Source organism: Culex quinquefasciatus, chromosome 2 (genome assembly GCF_015732765.1).
Source record: "Culex quinquefasciatus strain JHB chromosome 2, VPISU_Cqui_1.0_pri_paternal, whole genome shotgun sequence".
Taxonomy (NCBI): domain Eukaryota; kingdom Metazoa; phylum Arthropoda; class Insecta; order Diptera; family Culicidae; genus Culex; species Culex quinquefasciatus.
In genome coordinates, this window is record NC_051862.1 from 137619844 (window position 1) to 137632880 (window position 13037).

Below are 13037 nucleotides of genomic sequence, written 5' to 3' on the forward strand. Positions count from 1 at the left end.
ATTTTACAACGCTCTCTTTAGAATTTTTAACTGTTTATGAAAAAATGTATTTATTTCATTTTTGTGTTATTTTTTATATGTTTGAAGCTTTGTCCATAGATTCGTTTCCATAAGCCATTGCACATCATAGAAAAGTTCTATAAAACATTCTGAAATCTGTATCTAGAGCTGGGATTTTCCGGAGTCTTTCGGAAAGTTATATTTTGTTATAAATTGGTTAGGACTACTCAGTAAATAATAGTCACACGTTAAAAAATTACCCATTTTTTTAATAACTTTTTATCACCAAAACTTCATTTTGCCAAACTTAACCCACCCAATTTTCAAAGCTTTTCGAATATTGTTTTTCAAGAATGGACATGAATGAATAATAATTGAAAAAAAATAGTTTAGCTGAATAATTTAACCTTAAAATTGCTATTACTGAAAACCGGAAAATTATATTAAAAAAAGTAACAAAGGTTCTTTTCGATTCAAAAATTAATTTTACATCTGAAAATTTATGTTTTTTGTGTGTGTGCATTTTCGATGCTTAAAAAACACTTCATTTCCTAAAAAAAAAACACAACTTGGCCACACAACAAAAAAGAGTTCAATCCTATAGCTATAAAAAAATAGCTCAAAAGTTGGATTTTTTGTCTTTTAAACATCAACATATAAAAATAATCGATGGAGGTAAAATTTAACAAAATAGATTTTTTTAGTTAAACAGTTATTTTTCCTTCCTACGGTATTGGGGTCCATTTCGGCCATTTTGAAAATTAAATTTGCCATAACTTTTGCTATATACAATATATATATTATACATGCTAAAGCCTTGAAATTTTCTGACATTAAATTTATACACATTTCACAAAACAAACAATCCTTGGACGAACCCTAGAGGAGCGTCCATAAAAAAAAGTTACTTTAAAGGTATTGGGGTCCTTTTCGACCCCAAACTTTAAAAAATCGTCAAAAATCCAGTTTTTGACCGATACCGGTTCTTTTGGTCACAAAAGAAAGCTTAGAACGTCCCCTTTCCGAAACCTGGAAATTCGGATTTGGTTACTGTGGTCACCGGGAATCGACTACAACCGAAAAAGGACCTTTTTGAGACCCCAATTTTGACGACCTGTATCTCCGGCAAATTTCAACCAATCAGGATGCTCCGGGTTGCATTCGACAGGTATTTACCGGCTCCAGATTGGCCAGAATGGATCAGCGAATAATGGCATGACCGTAGATTGACATATCTTTCAATTCCATGAAGTTTGATATGTCGGATGATAGGGTTTCTCTCATATTCCGGAAGTGTCCCCAAGGGGCCACCGGTAGCAGGTTCCAGATTGGCCAGGATGGCTGAGTGAACAACGGCATTACCAAAGATGGACATATCTTTTAATTTCATGGAGTTTGATGTGCAACATGATGGGTTTTCACCAAAAAAGTCAAGTTGGCCGTTTATCGGATACCCGGGAACCGGTTCCAGGTTACCCGGAAGTGGCCACTAACACTTCAGAGTGGTTCTGGTAATCGTGTATTGTGTTTTTAGTAAGTTTTATGGATCAATTTAAACTATCATGAGAGTATTGGTATCACATATATGTATGTGAAAAACAGTAAAACATGAACTTTTCGGATGTTCCGGATTTCCGGAACCGGTAGGTCACCTGGCCCTGATATTGATATTTGTGATCAAAGTACAGGTAAATACCTCCTGATTGGTTGGAATTAGCCGGTTTTCCAGGTCAGTTTCGGAAAGGGGACGTTCTAAGCTTTCTTTTGTGACCAAAAGAACTGGAATCGGTCAAAAACTGGATTTTTGACGATTTTTAAAGTTTGGGGTCGAAAAGTATCCCAATACCTTATGTGTGATTTTTTTTAATACCAAGGGAAGGTTAACAACAGGTATTTTTTAAAGAGTGTAACCATTTTTTTTTCTTAGGTAGTCATAAATTAATCCATCAGAAAATCCCCTCTCGAAATACAGATTTTCGAATGATTTCATATCACTTTTCTATGGACATGCCCCAAATTGGTATGGAGACATTTATAAAGAAACTTATGATGTAAAATGGCTTATTTGGATTGTAGGCTTTACTGTGAAAATTTTTAGCTTTTTTTCAAAATCACAGCTTGGGTTGTCAAAACATTTTTTTTTAAATTATAAGGCTGGTACAAATATTTTTAAAAGTTTTTGTCACCCCCCCCCCCCTTCAAAATTGGCCCGAAAAATCAGGGGGCAAAAAAAATATTTTTACAATAAACTTCAAAATTTCAATGAAAATTGAAGTGCAACCAACTAAAATCAAATTAAAATACATTCTTCTGCATTTAAAATCATTTTTAGCATGTTTGGGTTTATTAAAAAATCTTAAGATTTTTTGAAAATTTTCGATGCAAAATCTTTTTTTTCGATACAATTTTTGTTTTTGTCAGGTCTTAGATTTTTTGAAAACTAATGATTGCAAAACAACTGAACTTGTGTAAAATGCATTTTAAAACACTTTTTTTTATTTAATTGTGAAGACTATGGCTTGTTATTTAAATTTTTATATTTTTTATTTTTGCCCCCTTGACCTCGGTCAGGGCCGAGGGACAAAAACTTTTTTAAATATTTGCATCGGCCTAAGTGATTTTTAAACCCAATTATTTTTTTTAAACCTTGTCAAATGAATTGGTACATACCTTTAAATTGTTATAAATTGTAATCCAAACATCGGTTCACAGTGAGAAGGGACTTTCTGCAACAGTCAGCAATTTATTATTCCTTCAGATAGCTGATCTTCCTTTATTCCTTTTTAGATGTTTTTTTTATTTCACCGTCACCGTTAACTCTTCAAATTCTTTGTTTCACTAATTTTGAGGCACTCTTTTGCTGTTCTTTACCTGTCACAGTTTCTTCCAAATTTAACAAATTCACCGTTCAAACAAGCATTCTAGATAGATTGAACTCTCAAAATTACGTCACTTTTTAGTATCAAAAACCGCCAAATCACCACCCCAACTGTCAGCACACTTTCACAACTTCTCGCGAGATAACTCGCGTCGTCGTTTCTGTCAACACAGCCCAACTGTGCCGAGCTTGCCGTTTTTTGTTTACACCACAGCAAAACGGTGTGTGCGAGTAAACAATAGCAGTAGTAGTTCACCGCAAATATCTAGTCACCTACAAGAGAGAGAGAGAGAGAGGGGAGATAACACAAAAAGTGAGAATCAGCCACGTTTCACCGTTATATCCAATGTGTACGAGAGTTTGATAGTGGAGAACACACACACACACCCACGAAACACGCGGCGGAACCACGCACGATGAGATTCTGGTTTTTCGCGCGGTGTGTGCGATGTTCCGAACGACGACGAGAGGAGAATGATGGAAGAAGAAGAAAAAGAAGTTCGACAGCTAAACAAACCGCTCGGCTGTCCATCCCGAACGAACCATCATCAGAATCAGAAACTTGAGTCCATCGCACTCTCACGACCAGCGGAAGAATTCGAGGAAATGTTTCGAGAAGGGCGTAGGGTGAAACTTGGCAAATATTCAATAAAAAGTGGAATACTTTGGTTCCATTACATTCCTAATTGCAAAAAATGTGTTTTGATTGCTTGTGAATTTTTTTTCTAACCTTATTTTTTTACTGATTTATTTATATGTATCACGAATTAAATCTTTGGTTTTCGGAGACCTTGTTTAAAATATTCACTAAAATAAGGAATAAATCTGACAAGTACATCGATCTCAAAATGAGTAGCTAATATATTGCTGCCAACCACCAGCGATTACTAAAATATGCATCGTCAAGTGTTTTGTAAAACATGGCCATTTCTCACAGAACCTTTTTTGACCTTGTTTATACCAGGTTCAGTATCAGTTCTAAACAGTTGCAACCTAATTGAAATTCCAGAGAGTGACAAATCTGTTCGAGGAAAGTCACCGTATTTGTTTGTGTTACAAGCGCTTCCACGCAAAATGTTAGGAAATTGTGGCCGTCGATGGTAGGTAGCTGACAGTGTATACTAATCATTTTCTGAAAGTTTCAACAGTTCAAATCGAGCGTCTACAGTTGGTTCATCAACAAGTGTTTAAAATTAAAATTCATCTTTTAAGAACTTTTTTCTGCCATAACGAAACGAAACTTATTCAAAATATTCAAAACATATAAAAAAGATAATATGTATGACACAGGGATTCACTTTTTTCGAAATATGTCTCGCGAAAAGTAGTAATCATAGAGAAAATTTCCTGGCATCACTCGCTCACTCCAACAGGCGCTGCACCAGCATGTTGGTGGTGTTGGTGGCCACCCTTCGTTCTTTGTTTGCCGTCGCTTCTCGCTCGGTTTTCTTCAGCCTTCGATTGGAATGGGTAGTCAAAATTGAAACGTCAAAAGACTCAACGCGTCTGTTTTTTTATGGCGCTTGCGAATTATTTACATGTTTCGGGATTATTTTTCAAGTGAGTAGCTAAAAAAATGTGCAAAAGAACATGTTGCCGGTAGTTGGAAGCAAATTTATATCTTAAGCGCTTTGAAAACGTTAGCGCAAGTGAAAAGATATTGATGGCGACTTTCGTTAAGCAGTTAACCTCTCATCCTTGCGTGTGGATGTGTGTGTGCCACCAAAATGATGAGAAATGGTCTCGCAAAATACAAATTATGATCATAAGTGCATTAAATTTGATCTTTTTGGCCAGTAAATGGCATAAATTTGCGTGCTTACTCGAGGCGGTGCCGTTGCTGGTAAGTTTAAATAGTATTTTTGGAGCTTAATCGAGCATCAAACTCTTCATATGACGAAGATAGGTGTTTGATTAGAAAGGGTATATTTCCCCTATGATATCAAAACTTTTCCAAAACATGAATTTTATTACAATAGATTAGAAATTGAATTTGCTACAAGTAGTGACTACGTTAAACTACTCATTTGACACATCGATTACTCCGTGACGTTGCAACGGAGTGAGAAAAAGTGAAATTTCGATCCTTTTTGATTTCATACAAATTACAGTCGACTTTCTGGTTGTCAATATCCAAGGGACCGTCGAGGAAGAGAATCATCAGTTTATAGAACGATGCCAAATGAAGACTCGATTGAAAATATTTTTTTCTGGATACCCAGCTATGGGAGAGAATCATGGCAACGTCCATCAAATAAAAACAAACTAATGTCAAACACCCTTCAAAGCTTCGTTTCGCCAAGAAAAATGTCTATGCAAGCCATGAGAAAGTAAAATTATTGACAACCGGAAGAGTTTTTTAATGCAAACAGAATCCAAGGGACCGTCGAGGAAGAGATCCTTCAAGCAAGGGAAAATATCGAGGAATGAAGATAATTGAAGTATGCAGATTGAAGGGACTGAAGAATTCATCGATAGATGGAGAATTATTGATATCGAGAAGATCGACTGCCAGAGAGTCGACTGTAATAACTCATGTGTTAGCTATGACAAACATTGGACAAAAAACCATTTGGTTCTGTCATATTTTTGAAAAGATCAAAGTGCACGTGTTTCTTGAACCCCTAAGTTTATGCCAGGGTGGCCACCAGATTTCGATTTTCAATTTCCTGGTTTTTTCCCGGTTTTCTCCCGAGACCAGAAGGAATTTTCCGGAATGTTTTTAAACCAAATTACAATGTTTTCAATTTTTTTCATCAAACTTTTTGAACGCATACATTTGGTTCAAAGTTTGAATTCCTCAAGAAAGCTTTCAAATCTTGAGTAAAAAGTAAGTAAGTTGTAAACGAAGCCGTTTTTATCTGTTATCAATCGAACCTCTAATTTCCAAATTTTTGTGTTTTTTCATCAAAAATCGTTTTTATTTTTAAAATAAGATAAATTATTAATAGAATTTATTAATTTTGTAAAATAGATTTACAAAAATACATAGTTATCAACATTGATGTAAATGCTCGTTAATTTTCTTTGAAAAAAGGTTTTGTGAATTCAAAAAGAACAATTCTTCCAATTATCAATTTCTGTGATTTTTTTTTTGCTAAAATTATGTGAGTACTTTTTTTAACCAAAAAAGTATTTTTGCATTATTAGTCCAAACAAAAATGTATATACTTTGGCAGCAGTACAGGAAAAGTGCCATACAAATGTAAAAAAATCGATACCTTGAAACTTTCTTTTTAGAATAATTTTAATGAAAAAACTTTCTAAAAAACCCAAAACACATAATGGCAAAAACAATTAAAAAATTACCGTGCTGTGACTTTTTCAACAACACATAAGGCGGGTACAAATTTCATTCAAAGTTTTTGCTGCCCCGAAAAATCAGGGGACAAAATTTTATTATTTTTTTTTAAAGAACATCAAAATTTTAATGGAAATTTAAGTGCAATCAGCTGAAATCAATTTAAAATGCATTCCCTTGCGTCTAGAATTATTTTTAAGCATGTTTGGGTTGATTTAATAATCTTTTGAATTTTTGAAAATTTTCGATCTTTAGTTAAGGAGCGGCCGTGGCTTACTGGTCACGGTGTTTGCTTTGTAAGCGAATGGTCCTGGATTCGATTCCCATCTGCTCCCAACGAGAAAGTATAGAAAAATATAAATCTTGAAACTCTGAACATGAACGAAAAATCAAATTCACTCGAGTCAGGGTTCGATTCCCCGTCCTTTGGATTGATAAGCAAAAATGCTAACCAGTATGCCTTCGCGACTTGGTGAGCTATGACTGGAATTAGGAATACTGTTACTATCAACTATATACGCGCTGGGTCCTTGTCCATCTGACAAGGGTTCGGAAGCTCTAAATAACGTTTGAATCCGATTGGTCCAAACGTTCCTCAGGGCGGGGCTTGTCGATAAAGCTGAAGTACCTCGCACTCGGCTAGCCAGCGTAGAAATGCATGGGTCACCGATGCTCTGCAGAGCTAACACCTTCCAAATGTCTATGCGAGTTATTTGCCTGTATAGAATGTAGATCTAAAAATACATGGAAACAACTCAATTTGTAAGAAGCGACCGCGTGATCCCGTTTGGTTGGTTGCACACACTGCACACACACATTTTCGATCTTTAGTTTTTTTTTTCATTCATTTTTTTGTTTTCGTCAAATCTTACATTTTTTGAAGACTAATGATTGCAAAACAACTGAACTAGCGTAAAATGCATTTTTTAACACTTTTTGCATTCAAATGTTGAGACTATGGCTTGTTCTTTGAATTTTTATATTTTTTCAGATTTACACATACTTTCTTGAAGTTGTAGCTATTTGCAATTAAAAAATAATTCTATTTTATCTCTAAAAAATCAAATGGTTGAGAAAATTCTTTACTGCATTCTTTTTTGAACATTTTTGATCCATTCTTTTGTTGCTGAGATACAGGCCAAGAAAAATATTTTAAAAGACTGTATTTTGTGCGACAATTTGAAGGAAAAGTTTTGATCTTTAAATTTAGAGAGATATTGAGTGTAATGTTGTTTTCCTACCATGAGATCCATATTTTCCACTTACAAAAAATCCTAATTTAAATTTTATGCAAAACTAATATTTTAGCAAAGATGGGGTAAATGTCCGTCATTACGGGGTTTGTCTTCCGGACCCCCTGAGACAGCTCTTGGTACCCCCAGGGGTACATGTACCCCCAGGTTGAGAACCGCTGGTAGAGCAAACATTTTGCTTTATTGAAAAAAAAAAAACAAATTCGTCTTGTAATAGTAGTTTATGCAACAAGTTGCAAAAAGAAGATTTTTTCAGCACGAGTCGTACATTTATCCAACGAGGTTCACCGAGTTGGATAAATACGAAGAGTGCTGAAAAAATCAAGTTTTGCAACGAGTTCCATACAACATTTTTTGCAATTCCAAAAAACACACACTTGGTGAAATTTTAAGTCAAATTTTCATGTATTTTGTCAATAAATCGTTTAAATCAAAAAAATGTTGAAAAGTGTAACTTTTCGAAACAAGTGCTGAAAAGTTCAACTTTTCAGCACCCATTTGATTGCTGCATTTATTTTGAAAAGTGTTGCTATTCAATTCTGTTATTATTGGTACATAAAAGTAGGCTATTTCGTCGTTCAAGAATGACAGGAAAAGTAAGTAGTTTCACGACGGAATTGCAAAAAAGTATATTATATACAGTATGTAAAAAAAGTATTTACACCCCTTGGGCACTATGCACATTTTGTAATGAAACATGTAAAAATTTAAAGTTTGACAGGAACCTAGTACTACTTTTTGTTCAGAAACTCATGCCAAACATTTTGCTACAAAAAGCTCATGAAAAGATGATTTCTATAAAAAGTTATATAACAAATACTATTACGAAAATAAAAAAGGTGCAAAAAAAGTTTGTACACCTTTCGACAAATTAACATAAATATTGTTATTTGTTGACAAATCACCATAAATCCAGTCTCCCAACTCCAAATAGGCATCCTTGACTGATTAAAAAAATAATTTGGATTGAATATAAAGTTTACTAACTACTTAGTATAAAAGTTTATATAACTCTGGAAATTCTATATAAAACTTATCTAAACTGAATTTTGCAAACTTTTAATTCAAATAAATGTCAATATATTACCATAAAATTGCTAAGTAAACATTTTGGAGTGGGTATAACACCGTTTTGGGGTTATTTGTATCGATAGAATAGATTTTTCGTTGGAATTTCGTACCAACCCGGAATTACGTTGTAGGAAAATCCGCCGGCATCCGAACCGGTCCACGATTCACAAGTCAACCTATGTGGAATCGGAAAGGGCTTAAAATTTCCGATCTTTTGATAACCATACATCTATGTTTTCTATAAAACCCACGTTTTTAAATACCAAAATGTTCCTGTCAAACTTTAAATTTTTTACATGTTTCATCACTAAATGTGCATAGTGCCCAAGGGGTGCAAATACTTTTTTTTACATACTGTAGGATACAACAGATAAAAAGTCCATAGCCAACAAGCATGAGTCTATCACACAAATTTAAACATAGATTTCGCGAATTCTTAATTTAGAATAACAGGAATAATATTCTTATTGAGAAAAGAACATGTTGAATACATTAAAGAGGCTTTTGTCAAATTTTAACGAAACTTAAAATATTTTCCCGGTTTGTCGGTCGAATTCCCGAGTTTTTCCCGGTTTTCTCCCGGTGGATAAAAATCCCGGTTTTTTCCCGGTTTTCCCGGTTTTTTCCCGAGGTGGCCACCCTGGTTTATGCTCCTAACTCCATCCAATTTACTGATTTTCAGTATTTAAACAACTAATTTTGCAAAACTTTTGATAGAAACTTGCTTGCTCACTTCTTATTGAGCTATTTAGCACTCGATTTCAGTTGAAAACGCTTTTAATTAGCTTTAATTGAATGTCAAACTTCTGACCTGCCAACATTAGAGGCACGCTGGAATTAGATGCTGTTCCCCTAGTTGCAAGTTTCAAAATGAAGATTTTTTTTTGTTGATAAATACGACGAGTGCTGAGAAAAAAAGGTTTGGCAACAAATTGCTTTCATATTTTTTTGCAATTTCGAAAAACGCTTTTTCAATGGAATTTTATGACAAATGTTACTTTTCGATATAAGTGCTGAAAAATTCAACTTTTTAGCACCCATTTCAGTACTATTACTGAAATAAAGAATTTTTCAGCACTGGTATTAAAAGGTAATATTTTCCGTTGTTTTTTTCTTCTTTTTTTAAGGAAAGCTAGGCCTTTTTGTTGGTCGAAAATAATAGGAAAAAAAGTAGTTCAGTAGTTTAGTTTAGTTTAATAGGTTACAAAAATGTATTTTAAATAGTTTTCAGTTGATTACACATCCATTTTTGTTTGAATTTTGATGTATTTGGAAAACTCTGTTTGTTTTCATATTTTCAGGTCAATTTTGAGGAATTTCAATTCTCGAATTTTCAAAAAGTCATATCTGAATAGGAAACCCATAACTCATAGGTTGTTTCGAAAAATTACTCTAGAATTATTCAAATAAATTTAAATTTAGTAATATTTTGCGTAATATAACTTGTGAAAGAACTTATCTGGTTTATTAAATTTTATATTACATAGGTATAAGGATTTTTTTTAATTTATAGGGACCACGTCATACGACCATTCAAAAACTTACACATACTTTTTATCTCCTTTTCCCAACAAAAAAAAAAACGACGTGAACTCTGCTGCAGAGCAACAGCACACAGCAGGCACGAACGGAATCTCCTTTTTCCTCTCGTCGTCGTCGTCGTCACCGTCAACCGACTCACCAACGCACAAGAGCAAGACGAAGACGACGATGATGATGATGATCAAGGTGTTTGCACTGAAGAAGAGCGAAAGAGATAGTCGGCCAAGATAAGATGATGGCTATCACGGGCTCTCTCGTTCGCACTAGTGAAGAACTTATTCTTTTGGTTCGCTCTTCTTACGATTTTACGTTTACACTTTTTTCCAAGAATGAACACACACACTAACCAGCAATAATAACAACAACAACAACAACACAAAGATATGTGGTCCAGAATGTTGGCCAGTCACGTAAGGGCGAGAGAGGATGCACAGAACTTTGCAGATTCTTTTTTTGTGAAACACAGTTTGTTGTAACAACTCACGATCAAAATTTTCACCAGGTTTCAAAATAAAATTTCGAGTAAATTGGCGCGACGCGATTCGCCAAAAAACGGATCCAAGAAGGCGACGAGAACACGCACGACCGAACGCGCGCGCACACGACCAAACAGAACCGAAACACAAACACAACTGACGAAGTTTTTGAACCAGCAGACTCGGGTCAGGCAGGAAAAGAAAAACATAAAAAAGAGAAGCCAACCACAGCACAGCCAGCATGAACGCGAGAGGAGAGAGCGTTTAGAGAGAAAATTCTCTCTAGATGACGGAGGGAGCACGGTGAAGCCGTTGGTAGTTCGGTAAACTTAAAAAAATAATATTTTTTTTCGTTTTTTCCTCAAGTTTAAATTTATGGATCCAAGATACAACTAACGTAAATTTTTTTCGAGGATTTTAGACTCTCCCTCCTCCTCGTAACATTTTCCTATACACTCAACCCCCGGTGATTGGTAACTTTTACGTTTGACCACGGACGAACGGACATGACACCACGAACAAATTTTGCTCATTTTTCTGAGGCAAAATTCAAATTTCAGCCGAATAAAAATACGTTAAAACCGCCTTGAAACACTAGCGCTGCAGGTGTTCACGTTGGCGAACTATTTTTGTTTTGGTATTATTACTAATTCAGTCAAAATGTTGTCATGCTGCGGTGATTGAAAATTGTCTTTGATTTTCCCGCTTCCAATAGTTTTACATTGCACGCTGTTCATTTTGCGGTGAACGGTAGTTGTACATTTTTGATTGATATCAACAATACTATCTGAAGCGAATCACGGAATTTGTAAATAAACAAAGTAATAAAGATGCAAACAAATTTCGAGAAATTTTGAATTCAGGGGCGATTAACAACGTTAAAAAGGTATTTTGTTTATGTTTGATCCGCAAAATGAAATAAAAAATAAATTTCGTTTTCGTCCATCAAATTTCACGCAGCTGGTAGTAAAAGGATATCCCGATGCCGTTTCTCCACGGTTCCAGATTTCAACAAAAAAAAGGCCAAATTGATCGCCATGGAAAAGGGAGGCCCTCAGCACACGGAGCTCGAGGAGTGGCCTCCCAACTGAAGGACACCGCAACTTCCCAAGGAGTTCCGAAACGAGCTTTGTTGTGGTCCAGATTTTCGTTTCGCAGCGATGGAGTGAGGTTTGCTAGGTTGAAAATCAGTTTAAATAAACGTTATGTGGTGTAAATTTTCTTAGATTTTTATTGTTTGCTCTACAAATAAGGCACATTCGCGCAGCTTTTCCATTTCGTTTAGACCGTTGGGTAAAGGCACGGGATTGAAACTCGTCTGAAAAACCTGTATCATTTTCTCATTCGAAACAGTGGCGCCACGTGGTGGTAGCTGCCCTGTTTATTACACTGTGAAATTATCCATGGCTAATCCAAGGAACCAGAAGGTGACAACAAAAATGTCCGTCCAAATGGGGTGCTGCAATTTTTTTTATTATTTTTAGCAAATTTTCGAACAAATCAGCAACGAATTACAAGTTTGACAGTCAAACTACACTTAAAAGTTGGTTTTGTTCTTAGTTTTTGCAAAACCGCACATTTTTTAACAAAATTGCCAAAAATATTCGTAATCACCTTTTGCCTCTTGGTGGTGCTTTGTGTTAGTATGTGTGTGGTCGATGTTTGCGGACGTGCACGCAGAACACAGAACAGTGAGAACTAGCGAAAATGACTCACTTTCTTCTGGTACAAGTCGCCATATTGAAATTGCTTGAAGATTCATACCCGTGGTAAAGGTCAACTCGTCCATGCAGCTCAACCAAACGATGATTTATCCGGTTCAGCAACGACGTGTGTGCTGCTGGGATTGCAGTCTAACACGTCTTCGGCAACCAGGGCGATCGAACTGTTCAGATTGCCGATCCATTTGGACTTTGTCGTCCGACACATGAGCCACCGGGGTAACCGTTAAACTCGTCCTCAGCTTCAACCCTTGTTCCAACCACTCTGCTTTGTCGAAATTGTGATCCCAATAATTGGGCTTCCTCTTGCACAAATTTGCTTGTTTCAACCGGAACCAGGGAAGGGAGGTACAGCCAAGGAACAGCCTACAATTCACGGAACGATTCTAGATTGGAGTCCTTGAGCTGGTCGACCCCAAATCCGTTTCATTTTTTATTCGAACACCTAGAAACTTCTCAATTTGATTAAATTACAAACGCGAACTGAATATTTGAAACGTTTTTTTCAGCCGACCAAAAAAATCAGGCAAACCAAGAGGCAAACTGTCAGGTAGCGCAAACTGTCAAAGCTTGTTTTGACATGAGCGTTTGCGCACTGAAGACAAGCAGAAAAAGAAATAAGAAGAAAAAGACCAGCTTCAAATTCAAAAAGCTCGTGTCATGTCCGTTCATCCGTGGTTGGGCTCCTTCCGGGATGTTCCTCGCCTGGGTGTCAACCGACGAGCATCATCAGTATCATGCACCCTTGGCCTGCAAAGAGATAGAAAATAATCTGGTAAATTTGGTTGTCTGGCG

The 13037-nt window shown here is 35.8% G+C and overlaps 1 protein-coding gene across 5 annotated transcripts in view; it reads right to left on the reverse strand.

Annotated features, from left to right (window-relative positions):
• LOC6037893 (probable phospholipid-transporting ATPase VD) overlaps positions 1 to 10688 on the reverse strand; it is a 147367-nt gene extending 136679 nt beyond the window's left edge. For 2 of the 5 annotated variants that reach the window (XM_038256456.1, XM_038256451.1), the window contains exons 1-2: positions 10185 to 10688; positions 2671 to 3151 (exon numbers count right to left, since the gene is read on the reverse strand). The gene's annotated coding sequence lies outside the window, so the exon portion shown is untranslated. Of the gene's footprint in view, positions 1 to 2670; positions 3152 to 10048 lie in introns of all 5 variants that reach the window. The other 3 variants (XM_038256454.1, XM_038256453.1, XM_038256452.1) reach the window with 3 other exon arrangements.
• Between the last annotated feature and the right edge of the window lie 2349 nt (positions 10689 to 13037).